This window comes from Crocodylus porosus, unplaced genomic scaffold (genome assembly GCF_001723895.1).
Source record: "Crocodylus porosus isolate Cpor-Errol unplaced genomic scaffold, CroPor_comp1, whole genome shotgun sequence".
NCBI classification, from domain to species: Eukaryota; Metazoa; Chordata; order Crocodylia; family Crocodylidae; genus Crocodylus; species Crocodylus porosus.
Genome location: NW_017728937.1, coordinates 710,132 through 712,476, shown reverse-complemented (window position 1 = coordinate 712,476; position 2,345 = coordinate 710,132).

Below are 2,345 nucleotides of genomic sequence, written 5' to 3'. Positions count from 1 at the left end.
GGAGCAGGTTTCCCCCCTCCCTCAGGAATGTATCCAGCTCAGGTTACCTAAAGAGATAGGGTAAGGGTGTGTCTCTTCTGCTGGGCCCATCCTAATCACATTGTCACAGTGCAGAGATTTTGGGGAGAAACAAAGGTGACTTCCTGCCACATTTGCCCTCCCCGCTTTTAAAATCTTGGACCCGTAGCTTTACAGTGCTATGGATACAAGCATGCTTAGTTTGGAAGTGTCTCCTTTCACACCTGAAGAAAAATTACACACCACATAATACTGATCCTAACAATAAAACATATAAAACTTGATAGCACATTCAGGGCCTTCGCCACCAGAGCGCTCAAGCGGGTCTGAGTCCATTCAACCCCCTACCCAGAGTCCTTTTGTGACAGGGCAGCTGCTACCACAGTTTGGGTTCCTTTGATGTGCTCAACAGTGAAGTTGAACTCTTGAAGCTGCCAGGCCCATCGCTGAAGCTTGGCATTGGTGTTTTGCATTGTCTGCAACCACTGCAGTGGGGCATGGTCAGATAGAACGGTGAACTGCTGCCCCCATAAATAGGGCCTCAGCTTGCTCAGTGCCCAGACGATTGCCAGACACTCATTCTCAATCAATGACAGGTTCCACTCCCGAGGGATTAACTTCCGGCTGAGGTACACCATATGGTGCCGTGTCTCTTGGTGCTCTTGTAGGAGTACGGCTCCTAGTCCTGAGTCAGAGGCGTCCGTGGCGACGTAGAAGGGTTTATCGTAGAGCGGTGCCTTCAGGATTGGTTGTTTGACCAGGGCAGCCTTTAGGGTGTTGAATGCTTCTTGGCACCCAGGCTTCCAGACCACTGGATCAGGGCTTCCCTTCTTGGTCAGCTCATGTGTGGGAGCTGCCGTCGCTCCAAATCCCAGGACAAACCATCTGTAATATCCAGCCAGGCCAAGGAAGGCTCTGACTTGCTTCTTGGTTTGTGGTGGCGGCCAGTCCTTTATGGCCTCGATCTTGTCCCATAAGGGAGCAATATGACCTCCAACCACACGATGTCCCAAATACACTACCTTGGGTAGTGCCCACTGGCACTTTTTGCCTTTCACCGTAAGACCAGCTTGCTTGATCTTGCCTAACACGGTGGTCAGATGGATCAGGTGCGATTCAAAGTCCTGACTGAAGATGGTGATGTCATCGATGTACGCCATGGCAAACTGCTCACATCCTTGTAGCAAGTTATTAATCAGTCTTTGAAAGGATGCAGGAGAGTTGCACATACCGAAAGGTAAAACCATAAACTCGTATAGTCCCACAGGGGTGGTAAAGGCGGACTTGGCTATGGCATCCAGGTCCAGTGCCATTTTCCAGAATCTTTTGGACAGATCGAGAGTAGAGATAACCTTGGCTGGGCCCAGGTGATCAAGCAAAGTGTCCATCCTGGGCATAGGGTATGCATCAGGGGTGGTAATAGCTTTCAGCTTCCGGTAGTCCACACAGAACCAGAAGGACCCATCCTGCTTCTGGACGAGTACCACCAGGTTGGCCCAGGGACTCACTGAAGGCCAGATTACCCCTAACCCTTCCATCTCTGTGATCTCTTACGTTATTTCTTGCTTTACCTTCTCGTTAACTGGGTACGGTCTGGAGTGTATAGGGCGATGGCTGCCCGTGTCTATAGAGTGTACCGCCAGGTCCGTTTTACCTGGTTTGTTGGAGAACACCATCCCAAAGTCTTTGAGTGCTGTGAGCAGCTTGTCCTTGTCCTGGGAGGGCAGATGGTCCAGCAGGCCCAGTTCCCCTATTCCTGCCTCCCCATCCCAGTCACCGTACGTGACCGGCTCCTCTGGGTCCTCAGGTGATCCTTCTACTGAGGAAATCCAGAACACCGTATCACCTCTATCAAAGTATGGTTTAAGCATGTTCACATGAACTGTCTTAGGCTTTTTCCCACTCCTGGCCACTACATAGGTCACATCATCCAGCTTGTCCAGGACAACATGAGGACCTTCCCAAGCAGCTGGCAGCTTGTCTGTCTTTAGTGGCAGGAAAACCATAACCTTAACACCTCGTTCAAAGGTACGTAAGCGAGCCTTTTCATCATACCAGGCTCTTTGCTTCTCCTGGGCCTGTCCCAGGGAGTCTCGTGACACTTTCATCATGTCAGTCAATTTCTGACGAAAATGCAGCACATAGTCCGCCATGGAGGTCTTGGTGAAAGGGATTTTCCCTTCCCACTCCTCTCTCACCAAATCGAGAGGACCTTGAACTCACCTCCCAAACATCAACTCGAATGGTGAGAATCCTGTGGACTCCTGGGGCACCTCCCAGTAGGCAAAGATCAAATGTGGAAGTTTCTCATCCCAGTCATTGGGGTT